This window comes from Mustela nigripes, chromosome X (assembly GCF_022355385.1).
Source record: "Mustela nigripes isolate SB6536 chromosome X, MUSNIG.SB6536, whole genome shotgun sequence".
NCBI lineage: Eukaryota > Metazoa > Chordata > Mammalia > Carnivora > Mustelidae > Mustela > Mustela nigripes.
In genome coordinates this window covers 84254938-84275408 of record NC_081575.1, presented here as the reverse complement: position 1 = coordinate 84275408, position 20471 = coordinate 84254938, and the positions used below count along the sequence as shown (strand labels likewise).

The 20471-nt window shown below is 45.3% G+C and overlaps 1 long non-coding RNA gene across 2 annotated transcripts in view; it reads right to left on the bottom strand.

Moving 5' to 3' along the window:
• The window catches only part of LOC132007455 (uncharacterized), a 29410-nt gene extending 9338 nt beyond the window's left edge, over positions 1-20072 (bottom strand). For both annotated transcript variants that reach the window (XR_009401360.1, XR_009401359.1), the window contains exons 1-3: positions 19865-20072; positions 19008-19105; positions 17736-17823 (exon numbers count right to left, since the gene is read on the bottom strand). This is a non-coding gene — a long non-coding RNA (uncharacterized LOC132007455). The remainder of the gene's footprint in view (positions 1-17735; positions 17824-19007; positions 19106-19864) is intronic.
• Between the last annotated feature and the right edge of the window lie 399 nt (positions 20073-20471).

The following is a 20471-nucleotide window of genomic DNA, read 5'->3' as shown; positions in this document are numbered from 1 at the left end:
TCGAGCCCCACATCGAGCCCCACATCGAGCCCCACATCGAGCCCCACATCGAGCCCCACATCGAGCCCCACATCGAGCCCCACATCGAGCCCCACCTCAGGCTCTCTGCTCAGTGGGGAGCCTGCTTCCTCCTAATCTCTCTCTCTGCCTGCCTCTCTGCCTACTTGTGATCTCTCTGTGTCAAATTGGTGAGTGCTGTGAAGTGTGTAAACCTGGTGATTCACAGACCTGTACCCCTGGGGATAAAAATATATGTTTATCAAAAATAAAAAATTTAAAAAAATATATAAATAAATAAAATAAATAAAATCTTAAAAAATAAAATAAAAAAATAAAAAATAAATAAAAAATAAAAACCCAAAACTAATGGGCACCTAGGTTTCTCCGTGGGTTAAGCCTCTGCCTTCGGATCAGGTTGTGATCCCAGAGTCCTGGGATCGAGCCCCACATCAGGCTTTCTGCTCAGAAGGGAGTCTGCTCCCACCCCCCACCACCACCTGCTTCCCTGCCTACTTGTAGGCTCTATCAAATAAATAAATAAAATCTTTAAAAAAAAAAAACACCAAAACGATGATTGCTGCTGTGGGAAACTACAACATACGTATGCATGGGGAGAAAAAAAGGCAGAAAGGAAACAGACCAAAATACACTCAAAATTTTGTTGGACGCCTGCTTAACTTTTAATCTTCAACTTTCAGGGGCACCTGGGTGGCTCAGTTGGTTGAGTGCCTGCCTTTGGCTCAGGTCAAGATCCCTAGGATCCTGGGATGCAGCCCCACATTGGGCTCCCTGCTCAGTGGGGAGCCTGTTTCTCCCCCTCTCCTGGGCTTGTGCGGACACGCACTCTCTCTCAAATAAATAAAATCGTTAAAAAAATAAAGAAAATCTCCAACTTTCAGATTTCAAGGGAAGACTTTATACAACATACTATGAGACAACAGAAGCCATGAGTGTGCCTTGCAAAAGTGAGAATGTCACACCTCATAATTTTTTTTTTAAATGTGCAGTAAAAACTCAGGGTTGCCAAGTTCTTAGCAATGTGACCTTGTATAAGTTAACCACCCTGCCTGTTTCCTCATCCATAAATGGATTTAATAATACCAACTTCTTGGGTTATTTAGCACATTAAATATGGTAATATATAAAAAGCACCTGAGTTATACAAGCATTCCGTGAAAATACCTTTCTTTCACTACAGCTAATAACACAGAAAACGGATATAATTAGATCTGTTATAGAAAGGAATTTATCGATGAAGCATTAACCAAAGATGATATTCAAGACAATCTGAGACCCTTAGGAGTCCAGGAACTTAGCTACAATCAGATTCTATAGCACACACCCCTTTTAGGGGCCCCTGATTACACTGAGCCCACCCAGGTCCAGGATTATCTCTTTTTTTTCCTAAGTAGGCTCCACAACCAACATGGGCTCGAACTCACTAACTCACAGCCCTGAGATCACAAGTCACATGCTCTACAGACTGAACCAGCCAGGTGCCCCCAAGATAATCTCTTTTAAAGTCACCTGAGTAGCAACCTAATTCCATGTGCAACTTTAATTCCCTTTTCCTATTGAACATGTTCACAGGTTCCAGGGATTAGGGTGTCGAGATCCTTGGAGAACCGTTATTTTACCCAGCACGCTCGCTGTTGGTATTTCCCGTATAATAACTCAGTATTTAACAAACTGACTGATATCAGAGATTCCCACAACAGCACAAGGTGAACTGCTCTTTTCTGACACTATACTTTGATGTTCCCTCTGGCTGATCAACATTCAGTCTCTTAAATCAGAAAAGCACGTGTCTGTAAGAAGCGTCCTTCAATGAAGGAATGCTCTCCATCCCTACAACCCTGCCGAAGGGCCTAGGGTGAGGGCCAGGTCTGATAGGAGAAGAACCAGCCTGGGTCCCTGCCCATGAAGCACTCATCAACCTGGGGGAGGGGGGTGACAAGGTGAAATCCCTTAACACTGAAATCAGAAATTCCAAAGTTTTCTGGAGCTAAAGCTAAGGTTGTGGGTGGAGGCTTTACTGAAAAAAGCATTTGGGTTAAATGCGTATGGAAGAAAAGAGAAGCAAGGGGCTGATGGCCTGGAGGCTCAGCACCCTGTCAAGGGTGTAAGGAAAAAGCCCCCGTTGGCTGGTGAGCACAGAAAGGGGTGGAACAGGCAGTTGCCTATGGGCTGCTTCTGATCAGCAGTGCAGAGAGCCATTTACAAAATCAGGAGAGGAGGAAGAAGGGTTCAGAGGCCAAAGATGGAAGAAAAGGTGCCCAGGAGCTGGGCAGTGAATTGTTCCCAAGAGAAGGCAGAGAATACTGCATTGCCACAAATGGGGAAAGAGGCAGAGCAGAAGCTAAGACAGAGGCAGGGGAAGGAGGCAGAGAACTTCTCTGGGCTATCACCAAGCACCAGTCACGGTGCTTTAATGCAAGACTATAAAAGGAATGCATGGAAAAATCATGAAGATCAAGAATGATGGTGGTTGCGGCAGCTGGGTGGTTCAGTGGGTTAAAGCCTCTGCCTTCAGCTGAGGTCATGATCTCAGGGTCCTGGGATCAAGTCCCATGTCGGGCTCTCTGCTCAGCAGGGAGCCTGCTTCCCCCCACCTCTGCCTACTTGTGATCTATCAAATAAATAATAAATAAATAATGACGGTGGTTGCCAGGGGCTGGGAGGAGGGGGCTGGGAGAAGTTAGTGTTTCATGGGGGTAGAGTTTCCAGTTTGCAAGCCAAAAGGGGTTCTGGGGAAGATGCTGGTGATGGGGGTCCAACACCGTGAGGGTACTTAGTACGACTAAATTACATCCATAAAAGTGGTTAACGTGGTAAATTTTACATTATGGGCATATCACCACAACTATTTAAAACCGAAGAAAAAGAAAAGGAATGAATGGAACTTGAGAAAAGAGTGACTCTGCTTTACCAATTTCTCCTTCTAGTAGCCAAATATTGAAAAGAAGTGGTGGTATTGTAGGATGAAGTTAAAAAAAAAAATCCTATAAGAACCTTGGGCACCTTCGTAGGCCAAGAAGAACCAATAGTAAGGGAAAGAAAGGTGATATGGGACAGGACAGTGTAACTTTTAGAATAAAACCCAGAAGAGGCAAACAGAGTCAGAATCCAGAGAACATGTGGGTGGGGGGTGGCAGCTTTGGGTGAGAGGTGGGGGACTCTCTTCTCCGGAAGGGGTAAGTGGGGTGAGGTGCCACCACCAGAAAGGGGGAAAGGGAGGTCTGGCTGTGAGGCAGGAGAGACGTCAATGACGTCAAAAGGTTAAGGAGAAGAGAAATGGAGAACCCTAATGTTTAAAAGCAAAGGAAATCTCTTTATCTGGGTCCCTCACCAAAACACTAGAAGTCATTGCACAAGTCAAGGTTTAAACAGAGAACAGTCCGTCTTAGTTGCGGTTTTACCTCCAAGCGGCTCTGGTACCTTTGCTAAGTCAGTTAAACTTCTTAAAGGGCATCTTTCAAAGAGGGGGATTTGCTAGAATAATCCCTCTGTCCCTTTCAGCTCTTCGTTTAAATGGTTTCAAGCAGAGAGCTTATCCTTTGCAGTGTCAGCTACCTAACCCCATCCCTAAGTTGGGGGGAGGGGGGAGCTAAGTGGGAACAAAAGTCAAGGTGTATAGAATTTAAATGCCCTTGGGCTGATTTCATCTCATTTTTGATAGTGACAGCCACAACAAACAGATGGTTACTGCTGACAAGGGACGTGTCATTACAGTCCTAATGATAACTGATGGTTTTGTAGCACCTTCACATTATCCATCGTTTGTGTTCTTTGTGGCTAAGGTATTCTTCTATCCATTCTCCAGCTGAGGAAACTGAGCCTTACAGGTTGGTGAAATGACCAAGGCCCCAGAGCAGATAAGTGACAAACCCAGGACTGGAATCCAGGGACTCAGGACTCAGACACATAATTTTCAAAAACAAAAACTGTGTCCTAGATCTAAGATTTCCCACTGGGGGTCACAAACAGAGAAAATGTAGGGATCTAAAGAAATTTGCAGGGTTTTATTCTTTCAGCTGACCCCAGCAAACAGTTCATTGAAATGCAAGTCCAACCTTAATTTCCTTATGATAAATGCTAGGAATCCAAAGGGCAGAGATGGTCAATAAAGGATTAGAACTCAACTGTTCCAATGTCCTAACTCTCAGGTTAAGAAAATGGAGGACTCCCCTGGGACCAGGGGCTTGTGGGAGGCCAAGCCAATACTAGAACTCAGAGCTCCCACCAGGCCTAGGGCTCTTGGCACCAGCCAGGCCTTACCCAGCTTCTAAGAAAAGTTAACAACGGAACTGCTCCTTAACACTGAAATGGTTCCAATTTAAATAATGTGAGGGGCTCATTCTCTCCTTTTCACACGTGCAAACCATATGGATGCTGCCTATTAATGGTCCTAGAATTCTCTGGAGCAAATTCTCCTCACAAATGGGAGGGTGTGTAATGAGTCATGCCTCATTTTGGTACAAAAGAGAAGTAAGTGTGTTCAATAAGGAACCTGCCTGAGAGAACTTTATTTTTTTTTAAGATTTTATTTTATTTGACAGAAAGAGAGAGAGAGATCACAAGTAGGCAGAGAGGCAGGCAGAGAGGGGGAAGCAGGCTCCCCGCTGGGCAGAGAGCCCAATTTCGGGCTCTATCCCAGGACCCTGAGATCGTGACCTGAGCCGAAGGCAGAGGCTTAACCCACTGAGCCACCCAGGTGCCCCTGAGAGAACTTTAAATCAACAGAAAGTGCCTCCATTACCATCTTCTACCTAAAAAGTGTTTTCTAAGTAAATTAAAATTGAGAAATGAAAAAAATGAAATGAAAATATTTTGAAGAGGACCATATTGTCGAAGTAGTCCCATTTTCCTCCTTTGGCAATATTATAATCAGTCAGCAGGTGCTTCACTACCCAAATTACTTTTATCACGAAGCTGAAAAAAAGGTTGAATGTTTCAACGGAAGACTCCACAAGGAGAATAGAGGACATGAAAATGATGTAGATCCTGAAACTGCAGATCCCACCTTATATGTTTTACACAGAAGAAAAACAGTATGAGGCTTCCGTTAGACCAAAAAAGATTCAAGGACAAGAATGTGAAAGGAAGAGGAACCCTTCTGAGATGAGCAGAAATCTCACCTTCCCTCAGGGCGCTTAAGAGCATCATGTTTAAGATTTGCCAAGAGAAAGGATTTCTACTGAGGAAAAGAAGGGAGTTGAAACTTTTTGATGAACACGCTAATGCAGCCTAATGTGACAAATGGGAAATACCCACATTTGTTCAGTTCTGCAGCTATAAGAGGAAGACTGAGATATTAGGCCAAAAGCTATTAAAAGGCAGAGTGAATCCAGTTTCACAGTGTTTCGGGGATGAAGTTTTTACTAAAGAAGAGTGTTCCCTCAAATATATAGCCAGGTTTCTCCTCAAAACAGTCACGTGAGGGGCGCCTGGGTGGCTCAGTGGGTTAAAGCCTCTGCCTTCGGCTCAGGCCATGATCTCTGGGTCCTGGGATTGAGCCCTGCGTCGGGCTCTCTGCTCAGCGGGGAGCCTGCTTCCCCCTCTCTCTCTCTGCCTGCCTCTCAGCTTCCTCGTGATCTCTCTCTCTTTGTCAAATAAATCAAATCTTAAGAAGAAAAAAAGTCATTTAAAAAAAAAAAAACAGTCACGTGAATTTGAAATCAAGGAACAGGAAGCTAAGGTCAAGACCCTCAAAGGGCTAAGTTTAATCTCCCACAGTGTTTCAGGACCAAAAAGACAAAAGAACTTCTAGTTCCAGGGTTTCAATTAAAATCCCCGAAGAACCGCACCTGAGGAGCTCCAGCAGCCATAGCTGAACAGAGTCTTCCTAAAACTGCAACATGGCCTTGACTCAGCTCAACACCCAATGGCACAAAGGTGATCAGCTCCTTACAACATTTACCTAACAGGAAAAGGAGGAAAGCCTCTGTGGAGGAAGATGTGGTATAGAACTAGTAAAATTCTTTCACACAGAATTGCTTGTTATAAAATTAAGTATTATGAGAATATTAGGACGTTAGAAAAAATGCAAGAAAATGTAATCAATATTCAAGAGGAAAAAAAGACAACAGATGCAGACTCAGATGATTCAGATAATGGGATTCAGCAGATGAAACCTCTGAAATAATTGACTAATTGGTCAAAGAAATGAAGAGAAAAAAAAGGAAATGGATGGAAAGGTGGAGAATTTCACAAAGGAACTAGAATCTATATAAAAAAAATCAAATGGACGTCAGAAAAGAAGAAAATACTTTAATACATATATATTGTATACATATATATAAATAAATCAAGAATATATACTTTCTGAAATAACTCAAATGGGTCAATTAGCAGGGTTGGGTTTAAGAGCAGACTAGATATAGTAAACTTAGAATATAAAAGTTAATAAAAAAAAAAACCACTATTAAAGCCCAAATAGAAAAGGGAGGGGCACCTGGTTGGCTCAGTTCATAGAGCATGCCATGCCACCCTGTGAGCCTCACAATGGGTATAGAGATTACTTAAAAATAAATTTTAAAAGATCAAAATTTTTTATTTTATTTTTTAAAAAGATTTTATTTATTTATTTGACAGACAGAGATCACAAGCAGGCAGAGAGGTAGAGAGAGAGAGAGAGGAAGGGAAGCAGGCTCCCTGCTGGGCAGAGAGCCCGATGAGGGACTCCATCCCAGGACCCTGGGATCATGACCCGAGGCTTATTAACCCACTGAGCCACCCAGGCACTCCAAAAATCAAAATTTTTTAAAAAATAGAAAAAGGAAAAGAAAAAAAAAAGGATCATAAGGAACATGAAAAGGTCTCCTGACTATGTAACTGGAAAGCCAGAAGAAAATAGAACAGGGCAGTAGCAGTATTTGAAGAGACAATGGCTGGGAATTTTCTTTTTTAAGATTTATTTTTAGGGGCGCCTGGGTGGCTGGCTCAGATGTTTGGGCATCTGCCTTCGGCTCATGTCATGATCCCAGGGTCCTGGGATTGAGCCCTGCATTGGGCTCCCTGCTCAGTGAGGAGCCTGCTTCTCCCTCTGCCTGATTCTCCCTCTGCCTGCTGCTCCCCCTGCTTGTACTTTCATTCTCTGTCAAATAAATTAATAAAACCTCTAAAAAAGAGATTTATTTTTAGAGAGCGAGCATGAAAGTGGGGGGAGGGGCAGAAAGGAGAATCTCAAGTAGACTCCCCACTGAGTGTGGAGCTGATTTAGGACTTAATCTCATGACCATGAGATCATGACTTGAGCTGAAATCAAGAGTCTGATGCTTAACTGACTGAGCCACCGAAATGCCCCCAAGAATTTTCCAATACTGATGAAAGACATCAACCCTGGAGGCAGAGGGGCACCTGGCTGGCTCAGTTAGTTACACATCTGCCTTCAGCTCAGGTCATGATCTCAGGGATCTTAGCTCCCTGATCAACAGGGAATCTGCTTCTCCCTCTCCCTCTGCCCCTGCCCCCTGCTTGTGTGCTCTCTTTCTCTCCAAATAAAATAAGTAAATAAATAGCATTTCTAAAAAAAAAAGTTTTTAATCCCAGTAGTAGCTTTACGGTAGAGTTTACTGAAATCGGGGGTGGGGGGGACACAATTCTGGCATTAAGACTGATGGAGTAGCAGAGTAAGATGGGCCTTTAGAGGTAAACAGTCCCACTCTCAAGTAAGAGAAGATAAAACTGAAGCCCAGAGCAGTTAATGATGTGCCCAGCACCCACAGCTTTTTAGAAGCTGACTGGAAACCTTAACAGCATCCTTCTAACGTCTACTGCAGCCTTACGATGCTCGCACCAGGCCGGTCCAAGGTCAAATCTAATAAAATGTGTGTAATGCTTTGATTTTAATGACTATACATTTTCACAGATAGTGATGGAAAATACCACACACCAGGAGCTCACTCACTGACCTCAGAGGTACAGAGCCCCAAACATCACCACTGGGAAGAGCTCACACACACACACACACACACACACACACACACACACACACACAGTCTGGTCGCTCTGTGAACCTCATGTTCGCAGGCACAGCAGAAAAACATGTCACAGAGGCAGAGAAAGGTGTGGCCACGGGCTATCACTTTAACCCCAGCAGTCACGCTAGTTCTGCACGTCTGGAGGCCTTTCTCCATAACATGGGTAAGAACATGCACAGTACACCATACATGCTGGTAAATAAAGGAGGAAAATAGCCTAGGGCCCTCCCTAGAGGTCAAGAAAAGACAATGCCTAACCCTCTACATAGTCTTTATCACCAGAGTGTCCCCTCCGTGCACAAGGCCTTTTGCTTCCCACACATGTTCTGGGGAAAAACACCCCCTGCCATTTACATCTGAGGCACTGTGATTAGCTAAAACAGCCATACCTCCTCCTCTTTTGGAAATTCGTTAAGACTCCACTGTTTTCCTCCATTACCTTTTCCTGCTCAAATACATGTCATGGTTTTGTTTATTTTCATTGTCAAAACACAGTCCAAGACCCTCCTCCCGCCACACACACACACGCACACACACACACAGCTGAGCTGCCAGACTCTCCAAGTCAGCATCTGCAGCCCCAGATCCCAACCTCTGTGCCCAAGCCTCCCTTCAGAACACCCAAAATATTGACAGTTGGCTTAACAAGAAAATTTTGCTATCATTCATTGGAGACAAAAATAGGTTTATTTACAAAACCAGCAAATCAATTCAAGTATTTTCCAGTGTAGGGATTAGTATTCAAAGGATAGGAGAATGACTGATGAACCATCAAGTCCATCTGAATGTGTGTTTTTAAATCCCCACTGAAAAGCCGATAGGATTCCTGTAACACCATTCCATGGGGTATCTGAGGCTTTTTCTAAAACTATCACCTTGAATTTACTGGTCATTTCCCTATCATAACTTTCTTCAATGTAAATACTTAACTGATAATCCCTGATAAAACTCAAATCACTGGTCCTACCTGGCTGTTTCAGTAACTCAGCTCTACAATGCTCACTCATGATTTCCGTACAGCTTTTGCTAGTATTTTAATCTTACATGGGAGGATGTATGTTCTCTCTCTCACTGTCGCTCTCCCTCTCCCCAAGAATCAGAGTACATATAGGCTATGTATTTATACATCAGTACACATAACCTGGAAAGGAGAATTTACCTTATGTAACATGTGAGCAATACAGTATATAAAACATTTTACACTATTGTCTAGGCTATCAGGCTAGCTCTTGGAAAAACAAAACATGAATACTGGCCAAAGCTCTCTCAATCCTATTCCAATCTGTCAAAATGCCTTAATTTGCTCAATTGTGAATAGTTAAAAATATTGATTTTTCTGGGGCGCCTGGGTGGCTTCAGTGGTTTAAAGCCTCTGCTTTCAGCTCGGGTCATGATCTCAGGGTCCTGGGATCGAGCCCCGCATTGGGCTCTCTGCTCGGCGGCAAGCCTGCTTCCTCCTCTCTCTCTGCCTGCCTCTCTGCCTACTTGTGATCTCTGCCAAATAAATAAATAAAATCTTTAAAAATATACATATATATTGATTTTTCTAACTCAAACTAGTCATGGTCTTCTAAATATAACTATGGCCATTTGAATTTATGTTATTTTAAACCAGCAGCAAAGACAATACAGAGATTCAGTGAATAGTGTACAGTGAGATCTGAACTACATCTTTCGTTCTCTACAAAATAAAAGGAAAAGCATGCCATAAGAAAAAATGTTAAGAAGGTGTTTGTTAATGTAAGTGAAAGTTCTGGGGAGGCTGGGTGGCTCAGTGGGTTAAGTGACTGCCTTCAGCTCAGGTCATGATCCTAGAGTCCAAGGGGAGTTTGCATCTCCCTCTGACCTTCTCCCCTCTCATGCTCTCTCTAATAAATAAAATCTTTTAAAAAAAAGTTCTATTTTCACCCATAAATACTAATACATCTATTATTTTGACAGAGGATCACTCGGGCTGTGGCTGTTTCATGCCTCTTTGTCAGTGGGCAATCTAGGAATGGCACAAGGCAGGAGGCAAACTTGTAAAAAGGTCATTAAGAGGTCATAACAGATATTAAGGCCCTTCAAGTGCCTCCTATTATTTTATGCCTTTTGGTCACTTCACAGCTCACCTGCATCTCTAGGATCAGTAGAAATGGGCTTGAAGGAAGAAAATCTTAGATCTGTGTTCTTTTTTTTCTTTTTTTAAAAGATTAGACACACCGAGGGAACACAAATAAGAGTGGGAGAGGGAGAAGCAGGCTTCCTGCCAAGCAGGGAGCCCAATGAGGGACTCGATCCCAGGATCCTGAGATTATGACCTGAGCTGAAGGCAGACACTTAACGACTGAGCCACCCAGGCACTCTGAGTTTTTTTACTTCTTCTACCAGCTCTACTAAAACATACCAATTTGGGGGCGCCTGGGTGGCTCAGCGGGTTAAGCCTCTGCCTTTGGCTCAGGTCATGATCCCAGGGTCCTGGGATCAAGCCCCACATCGGGCTCTCTGCTCAGCAGGGAGCCTGCTTCCTCTTCTCTTTCTCTGCCTGCCTCTCTACCTACTTGTGATCTCTGTCAAATAAATAAATAAATAAATAAAATCTTAAAAAAAAAACCAATTTGTACTAAAACAAAGTTCTGGAGAAACTCAAACTGATCCAAGGTTATTCTACTACCTCTGGAAGTCAGGGTCACTTCAGGTGCGTTTTTCTGAGGATATTTACCAGTATACACTTCATATATGTATATTCCAACCAAGCTCCTGCATGTGTACTGTAACCTTACTTCTCTCAATGTATGTTAGTCCTTACAAAGAATCCTTGAATAAGTAGTAAATGAGAAACACTTAAATTCAGGTTTTCACTCTGAACAGTTTGTAACAGCTGGGAAAGTACACACACATTAAGATTGGGTCAACTACTACTGTTTCTCAATACAAGATCTTCACTTTTCACCCACGGTGAGAGAGAGAACACAGATGGAACAACCCTCATCAGTCAGATCCCTTTTCATTTCCCGACATTCTCCTTCCCCCACCCAAAGTGCCCTTTAAATTGGATGCCCAGGACAAATCAATGGCAAACACTAAAGCGTGCGTCCTAACGGGAGGGTCCCCCATGCCCGAGAGTATCCACAGCAGTTTTCAGAATGAGGAGGAGAGAGAGGTTTCTCCATTCTCCAGCACTTTAGAGCAACTCCCCCTTCCTACAGCATCAACGGTATCTCATCAAGGCCAGAAAGACACTGAGGCTGTCTTAAATATGCTTTGGCTAAAAGGTTAAGACAGAGGAGTCTGCAGGAGAATCAAAGGAGGATGCTGGCAAACATGCGACCATCTTAGCCAGACTCCTCTTAGATGCAATTAGGTGCACCTGAGGTCAAAGCGGTCTTCCCTGCTGGTGACCTAAGTCACAGATCCCACCTCCCTGCTCCCAGGCAAATGCAGTAGATTACTTGAAAAAAAAAAAAATGGCTGCAATTATCTTCCTCTATGTGTGCTCCTTTCAACATGACACTCTCCCTTCAAGAGGTAGAATCTATTTCGCCACCTCCTGGATCAAGGCTGGCTTCGCGCCTTGTTTCGGCTAATGGAAGTAACATTGTGGCACTTGCAAGTGGAGGCCACAAGAAGCTTTGTGTGCCCACCACCACCACCCGCGCCCCACCCCACCCAGCAGTCTTAGGACCCTGCCACCCCACAGTGTGAAGAACCCCAGGCCAGCCTGAAGAGAGAGTCAATTATCACATGGTCTCACTTACTTGTGGAGCATAAGGAATAACACAGAGGACACCGGGAGGAGAGGAGAAGGGAATTGGGGGAAATCGGAGGGGGAGACAAACCATAAAGAGACCGTGAACTCTGAGACACAAACTGAGGGTTGGGGGGGGGGGGGTGGGTGAGCCTGGTGGTGGGTATTATGGAGGGCATGTATTGCATGGAGCACTGGGTGTGGTACATAAACAATGAATTCTGGAACACTGAAAAAATAAAATTTTTTTAGAAGTTTTAAAAAACGAGAAAAAAAATATGTTGGGGCACTTGCCTGGCTCAATCAGTAGAGCATCCTATTTACAGAATCAAGAGCTCAACTAAATGCTGGTTGTTTTAAACCACTGACTGGGGGGCACCAGGGTGGGGACGGCCTTCTGCTCAGGTCATATTCCCAGGGTCCTGCTCAGCAGAGTGTCTGATTCTCCCTCTCCTTCCCTGCTGTTCCCACTCTCTCTCTCAAATAAGCAAATATAAAAATAAAAATAAACAAATAAAATAGAGATTAAAATGAACCACTGACTAAAATGATACTGTGGGGGCTGCCTGGGTGGCTCAGTGGGTTAAGCCTTTGCCTTCGGCTTGGGTCGTGATCTCAGGGTCCTGGGATCGAGTCTCGCATTGGGCTCTCTGCTAGGCAGGGAGCCTTCTTCCTCCTCTCTCTCTCTCTGTCTCTCTCTCTCTCTCTCTCTACTTGCCTCTGTGCCTACTTGTGATCTCTGTCAAGTAAATAAAATCTTTAAAAAATAAAATAAAATAAAATGATATTGTGGTGTCTTGTTAAACAGCAAAAAGCTAACTGCTACCATAAGGAAAGGATTCACTCAGCGAACATGTAGTAAATGCCTTCTTCTGTGAGGCAGTGCTCTCACTCATTGCTGGGGGCACAAAGATTGATACGCAATCGTGCTGACATTTCCCCATCTCCTCTAATGACAATAAAAGAGGGGGAGTAACAAGATCTACTTAGATGATAGGAAGGCTCACTCCAAGAAGAGGTCACCCTGGAGCTGGTTTTTAGAGGAAAACACAGGAAGTCCCCAGTACATAGGAAGGGACTTCAGGAGACGAGAAATGGCCATGTGCGAAAGCACAGATGCAGGGAAGAACTCAAGGAATGTTCTAGGAATGGCAAATAGTTGAGGACAGATGGAGTGTGGGGAGGACATGGCAGATGACGGGAACAGGAAAAGCAGGTTGAAGGCAAATAATGAAGGATGTGACACTGTAAATCATGCTAGGGAAATCTGAATGCCTCTTGTAGGCTGTAGAGAGCTACAAATCACTTTTAAGTAGGAAATGACATGATTAAATCTGTGTTTTAGGAAAGGCAAGCTGATGACAAGTGGGGGATTAGAGGCAAGGGGAAAGGCTCAGGGAGATTGGTGGGGGAGGCTATTACTACAAATCCCAGAGGGGACCCAAACCAAACTAAACACAGCCTCTGAGAGGGACAGGGGCCATGTGGGAGGATGCAGACAGTGCCAAGATTTCTACTTTGGGATCCTGGATTAATGGTAAACACATTAATTAAGGCAGGAAAGCAGAAGAGCAGACTGAAGGGGAACACCACGTGTGTTTTATAAAAGCACCTGTGGGATATCCTGTGCGAGATGTCCAGGAGAGGCAGGTAAGGATACAGATCTAGACCTTCTGTTGAAGGACAGGAGGTGAGAGCAGGAGACAAAGATCCAGGGAGCCTTTAACACAGTGCAGAGGGAGAGGGACAACTCAAGACCTAAGAGCAAACATGAACACGGGGCACCGAGGGGAAAAAATATAGGTGGAGAAGAGAAAAGGCTAATAAATGGCAGAATCCTGCAGAGCATTGCTATTTCAGAGGTAAAAGAAATAAGGGGACCAGTGGCAACCTTCCTTGGGAATGGAAGGAGGGAAGGATCATTCGGGGAGTATGGATTATGAATTAAGGAAAAGTGGATACTCGTCCATTTGGCCACATCCCTTCTTCAAGCTAAGTCATCAGCAGGCTCTCCCCCTAGGGTTCCTGCCACTCCAGGGGGCCCCTTGAGGACATAGTCAAGGTTAGGGGGAGGCCACAACAGGGGCCACTTTGAGTAACAGCACCTGTGTCCATGTATCTTACTGAAAAACATTTTTTTTCAAACACTTTTTCTGGCACCTGCTACAGCAAAGAACATTCCCAACTTTCATTCTTAGGGCACGTATTTGAAATGAGCTTATAAAATACTGCATTTTCCAAGCAGATTGCCTTTACATATTTTCAATAACTAAAGGAGTTTTTCAAAAATAACCCCAAAGTAGGCAAAAGTTTTATAGACAGAACACAAAAAGCAAAAGCCATAAAAGAAAAAAAAATCTATCACTGGACTTCATTAAAAATTATCAAAAAAATTATCAGAAGATTGCACAAAGACAGTAAAAAGGCAAGCCACACACTGGAATATTTGTAATAATACATATACCTGACAAAGGACTCCCATACAGAATAGAAAATAACTCCAACAGAAAAAAAGAAAAAAAGCCAATCCAAAAATCAGGCAAGACATTTTAACAAAAATCTCATAAGAGGATATCAAAATGCCCATAAGTATATGAATTGGCATTTAATAGTAGTCACTAGGAAACATAAATTAAAAGCTAAGGACCACCTCACACCCATGATAATGACTACTGTCAGAGGGGAGGGGGAGGGAGAGAAGGGAAGGGAAGGGGGGGAGGGGACATAAAAGAAAAGGGGAAAAAAAAAAACAACAGAACAGGGGTGCCCAGGTGGCTCAGCTAGTTGAGTGTCTGACTCAATTTCAGTGCAGGTCATCATCTCAGGGTCATGGGATTGGGCCCGGACTCTGGCTCTGTGCTGGGTTGGGTGTGCAGCCCTCTCCCCCTGTCCCTCTGCCCCTCCCCCTCTGCCTACCCAACTCACTCATGACTCCTCTCTTAAAAAAAAAAAAAGGAAAGAACAGAATATTGGCAAGGATGTGGAAAAACTGAACCCCCCTCCACATTTTGAGAATGTAACATGGTGCAGTAGCTAGTGATTCCTCAAGAAATTTAAATAGCATTAACATTTGATACAGCAGTTCCACTTCCGGGTATGTACCCCCAGAAAACTGAAAGCAGGGTCTCAACTATCTGTACGCTCTTGTTCAGAGCAGCACTATTCACAACAGGCAAAAGGTGGCAGCAACCGAAGTGTCAGAAGGATAAACAAATTTCGTATGAATTTCCCAGATACTGCTGTGTTTGGAGGTCACATAGAAGAAGAAACTGAGCATACAGTCTTAGTATTATTCAGCCTGAAAAATTCTTAAGGTACAATAAACTAAGTACAATGAGTACGAAAAGCTGGTTACAAAAGAACAAATATTCTAGCACTCTACCCATACGAGGTACTTAAAGTGGTCAAATTCACAGGCAGAAAATAGAACGGTGGTTGCCAGGGGCTGGGGGAAGAGGGGCCCGGGATTTATTGTTTCGCGGGCACAGTTTCAGTTTTGCAAGATGAAAACCGTTCAGGAGATGGATGGTGCTGATGGTTGTTACCCAGCACAGTCAATGTGCTTAATGGCACGAACTGCATGTGCAAAATGGTTACCATGGTAAATTTTATGTTATGTGTATTTTACCACAACCAATTTTTTTTTAATTTTAAAGCCCACAGGGAGCTAGTCATTCACCACCACCCCCCACAAAAACAGCCGAAGTTACAAAGACCCCCCCCAAACCAAGTGTTGGTGGAAATGGGGAACGAATGGAACTCCTGACACCGCTGTGGAATTTAAATTGGTAAAATCGCTTTGGAAGACTATTTGGCAATGATCTGCTAAAGCTAAATTAAATAGAAGGCTTCTTCTCTATGAGCCTGCAACTCCATTCCTAGGTATATGCTCAGGAGAAATGGGTGGGCATGTGTGCCAAAAAACATAAGCAAGAATGTTCAGGGTCACCTGCGTGGCTCAGGCGGTTAAGCCTCTGGCTCTTGGGTCTCGGCTCATGTCGTGATCTCAGGGTCGAGATCGAGCCCCACGTTGTCGTCCTCTGCTTCATGGTCGTCCTCTTCTTCCGCCTCCTAGTCCCGTTGAGATCCCTGCCCCCCTCTTCTCCCCCCATCTGCTTGTCTCCCCCACCCCCACCCCCACCCCGCATGCACGCATGGACACTCTCTCTCTCTCAAATAAAATCTTTAAAAATTTTTTTAAAAAGTTCATAGCTGCTTTATTCATATAAGCCACACACTGAAAACAACCCAAAACTCCAACAGAATGGATAAGCAAACGTAGGTCCATACACTGGAACTGCAAATCAGTAAGAAACTAGAATGAATGACTACCACACACAGTAACGCGGGTGAATCTCCTAGACATTATGTTAATGTGTAGGACATACACAAGGATCCCTTCTGTAGCATACTATTTATATGGAGCTTAACAGCAGACAAAACTAGCGGATGAAGTTTTTAAAAATTACAATGTGGGAAAAAAAACCACAACATGGCTACCTTCATTCAGGTTGGAAGTGGGATAAAAACTGCCCAGAAGGGGAAAGAGGAGAAAATCGGGGGTAGTGGATGTGTCCTCTATCTTCACCTGGGTGGGGTTCACATGGGGTGTGCACGTGTCAAAATTCACTGAGCAGGACACATCGAAAACAGTGCATTTTATTGTATGGATTCTATACGTCATAAAATCTCTACAGCACCTCAAGTCTCTATGATGAGTTTGGCAGGATTCAAAACCGGAATAAAATGTCAACTTGTTGCCCTCTTCCTTTCTGCCCTAGAAGATTAGACCTTATTCCTATTAAAAGCCTTTGAGGGATTGATTAGTTACTTCCCAGAGGCCGGAGTCAGATAAGGAATCTAAGTGCAAACTTACGTGCTCCTAAATGTCCTCGAACTTTCCAGAAGCCACTCTATCTCCATGGGATGTAAGAACCTTTATAGTAAGAACCTCTCAGTCCTTATTGCAGCCTATACTTTCTGAGTCAGAGTTCCCAGTGTGCTTTCTACTGATAAGTGTCCAATTTGGCCTTTTTAAGCTTCGGGAACAGCATCTGACTTTGTTTTACACCCTCATTGGCAGGGGCTAATTAAATCCCTCTTCAGCTGTAAAGGCAGAATGTCAAAAATCACAAGATATCACCACATTCCCGCATTGTGATGAATGCATACACCCTGAGGAAAGAGAAGGCTTCTTTCTCTTTAACAGCCATTTTGATGTCTGTCCCTTACACAGCCAACGTAGTAATAACTTTAGCTTCCTCATGAGAGCACCATTCTAAGGTAAAAATCCACAGGGATGAACCCCCCCCTTCCTCTACCATTCGTAACACTATGCTACCCAGCTGTTGGAAAAGGGCCTTAATATGCAAAACTTCATATCTGAAAGACCCTCAAAGGCCAATTCTTTTAAATTGCATCAAAATGAAAAACGGCCTCAATCTGATTGTCTTTGATCCCGTATGAAACCAGCTGTTAATTCAGTGACATGGGTGAATTATGAAGGTACGTTGTATATGTTTAGCTTGGTAGAAGAAAATGGACAGACAAGACAGTTTAAAAAAAAAAAAACAAGAGGGGAGCTAGTTTAAAAGAAGCAGCTTAACGCATTGGTATTCTGCCTGAGAATGGTATGCCAAGTCAAGTGAGACGTAATTTTTGTGAAAAGCAGATGCGGTTACGTTGGCTCAACAGGGTGACCTGTTAAAAGTGTCCCAAATGCAATTATTCCCCAAAATGGGCAGTTTTATACAGTTTTGGGAAGTGTTTGAATTTCAAAGCAAGTATCAAGCAACAAAGGGTTAAATGCAAAGCCACATGGTCACAACAGACAAACAATGCTTCTCTTAGCAGAGTAAAAAGTAATGCAGGATTTTATTTAAATACATTGTCTAGAATAGAATATGCCGTTTTCTCCTTGGGAATACCTCAAAATAGGTTTCACTTCATAAAAGTCTATATAAATGGCAAGATACTGGAATGCAATAATTATAAAGCCAGCTAGGTGTATTAATTGTTCTACATACCTGTGGTTTTTCTGATTCCTGTACTAGCTTATCTTTATTTTTCAGAAACCACTTCGGGAAGCTCCCGTTTTGGCTTCCACACTGCCACCTGTAGACATAAAAGAGAAATAAGCCTTATGTATTATTCATCAACCACGCATCTTTCCTAGGGAACTAACACGGGCAGTTGAGGAAAAAGTGGCAAAATATTTGCTCCAAGAGATAAAAGAGTACCTTCTCCTCTGTGGAAAATTTCTAAGGAGTCCCTCTCCCCCAGTGATTTGATAAATTACTTAGAAATCGAAACATGCTTTAAGCCTCAGATCAACACCACTCTCTTCGATCAGTTCATTAAAGAAAGAGATGGGAGTCACAGAACTCACCCACATGCCAACCTACAACCATTTCAAGATCTGCCATTTCAAATCAGAAGACAACTTAACCACTTTGTTAACTGGGTAATTAAGAATTCTGTAAATTACCACAAAGAAGAAAACTATGAGGGAGAGATTCAGGCAAAGGGTACTCTCTCCAACGGTCGTGAAATGTCTCTTTAAGATAATAAAGTAACAAAAATAGTAATAAAATAATAATTCTAAGATGAAGTAAGTCCTTTTTCCATTCTAAAGAGAGTTACGGGTTATTTTTCATCATAATGCCCTACACCCGTTTTGAATGTGAATGTAGAGTGCTGTAAAGTCCTTCCGACACCCCACAGATTTTAATCCAGGTAGGTCTTTTTTTCTTTTAAAAAAAAAATCCACAAACAACTATCAATTAATCAAAGCCGCCACGAGATGAGAGGGATATGTGTGTGCGCGCGCGTGTGTAAAAAGAGTCAGACACAGATACAGATACAGATTCTAGAGTTAACTGAAAATAAGATGAAACCAGGGTGGTTTTTGTGTATGTGAGTGAGAGAGAACAGAGACAAAGATTCTAGAGTTAACTGAGAATTACAGACCAAACCGGGGTGTGTGTGCGTGTGTGTGCGCGTGTGAGAGAGATACAGATTCTAGAGTTAATTGAGAATAACACACCGCGCCGCGCAGCTCTTTACCTCCTCTGAGTCCCACAGTCCACCGAGAACAAGTGCTCCAGCTCCAGCACCTTAAGCCAAAGTCGCAAGCACCACCCCCACCCCTACTCCCACCCCCCAGCCCCACCCCCACCTACTAGGCGAGCTAGCGCCAGGAGCCACCCAGCCAGCAGGCCCGCCGAACCCGCAAACCCAGCGGGTTGGTTTTTTGTTGTTATTGTTTTTAGCCCCACCAGAGATCCGTGCCAACTTACCCGCAATTTACTTTAACGCCCCGAAAGCCTGGCTTGGTTTAAAGAACTGCAGCCAATCCAAAAAATCAAGTCTCCTTGAGCCACTCTCCTCCTTCTCCCTAGGACAGACATTCACACACACTCACACTCCCTTCCTTCCCGACCCCGAACACGCGCTGGGCCATCCCGAGAGGCTCTTGTGGGGGGCCACCGGCGACCAATCCTGCTCCCATGTGCCTCCACTAAACCCTCATCCAAACGTGCACAGGGCGCCAAGTGCGTGTGCACCGTCTGCCTTCGGAGAGAAGTTCGGCAGACCCCATCCCACCCTCTCTCCCCCCTCCCCCAACCCCACTCTGGCCCTGAAAGCGCGAGCGAACGCGCGGGCTCAGGCACCGGCCCGGCAGACAATACTCCAGCAACTCCTACCTTCCCCGCACACGCCCCAGCTGGTCCTGCCACCGCTCTCCCGTTTCCCCAGGTTTCTACAGTCCCGAGGGCCCCCGAGTAGGGGGCCTCCGGATGGTTCCTGGGTGTAGACTGGGAAGAGGAGCGACCTGCACGCACCACCGAAATGGGGGTGAGGGGCGATCGCAGTCCTCCGAAGCCACTCCAGGGCTCGGCTCTCGAGGAGGGGGTGGGGGTGGGGACCGGGAGACCCGCGGGGCAGAATCTCCAGGGAGGCGGCTTCTCCGCACCTCTTCCCCACCGAGCACAGCGCGCGCGCACAGGCGGGAACACCAATGGGCCGTGCACCTTCCCGCTGCCCCCGGACCTGCCCGGTCCTCGTCCCCGAGAGCTTGGTGGCCTGGACGCCAGGGCGCCCGGCCCGCAGCGGCCCTGGAGGGGAACAGAGCGCTGCGCGCGGGGGTGCCCACCTGCGCGCAGGATAGCCGATGCGGCCGGTGCGCCGCCCGCTGCGCTGTGTCCGCTGCAGAAGGTGTAGGCGACCTGAGCCCCGGACTCCCCCAGCGTCTCTTCGCTGCCCAGCCGTGCGGTCCTAGCTGCCTTTCCTCCCTGACGGTGAGCCTCCCACCTAGCCCGCAGGTTCTGCCACCGTCCCTCTGCCCGCCAGAGCCTGAGCTGTCCTCCCCGCCCCTTTCCCGCCGCCCCGCGCAGCGCCGCGCTCCGCCCCCCGCCCGCCCATCCCCGCCGGGGCCCAGCCGGGGGCTGCGGGCCCCGGGCCTCGTGTCGGAGCTCCCCAGACTCGGCGGAGGGGGGGGATGGAGGGGTGCCGCCTAGACCCCGCGCTCGGGACCCTCTCCCTTCTTCCGCGCCAGCCGCGACCACCCGCATTCACCCGGCGGTCAAGGGTGTGGGCACCGCGCGCTCTGCCCGCGCTCTTCCGGCGTCTCCACTCGCCGCAAGGCACCGTCCACCGCCCGAAGGGTGCTTCGTTTCTTGGGGGGAAGGGGGTTGGTGAAGCGGGGTGGAGTGAGCAAAAGAGAGAAGGCAAAGAAATTAGCATGTCAACTGCCAAGGGAT